The sequence below is a fragment of the Antrostomus carolinensis genome, unplaced genomic scaffold, assembly GCF_000700745.2.
Source record: "Antrostomus carolinensis isolate BGI_N321 unplaced genomic scaffold, ASM70074v2 scaffold39175, whole genome shotgun sequence".
NCBI classification, from domain to species: domain Eukaryota; kingdom Metazoa; phylum Chordata; class Aves; order Caprimulgiformes; family Caprimulgidae; genus Antrostomus; species Antrostomus carolinensis.
In genome coordinates, this window is record NW_010317755.1 from 1 (window position 1) to 338 (window position 338).

The window sequence follows — 338 nt, forward strand, 5'->3', positions numbered from 1 at the left end:
CCCGGGGCACGGGAAGCGTTTTACCTGCAGATGCTGCTTCGTTTCACCCTGCACGGGCACCTCAGTGCCCCCCTGTCCGGCTGTCTGGGCCCCTGCAGCCCGCAGCGAAGCTGAAATCCTGGGGGAAGCTCGGCCGGGATTTCGCTGCGGGTCTCTGGCGGCAGCACATCTCTGCCAGCCACGGAGAGCCCCGGAGAGCAGGTTTTGCTGTCCCGGGGCACAGCTCTGCCTCTGCAGCAGCTCGTGTCCCAGCACTTGGGCTGTGTGATGTGCCTCTGTTTGCTGGGGACACCGCGACAGGTAGGGACCAAAAGCTGCGAGAGATCAGCGGGTCTGGG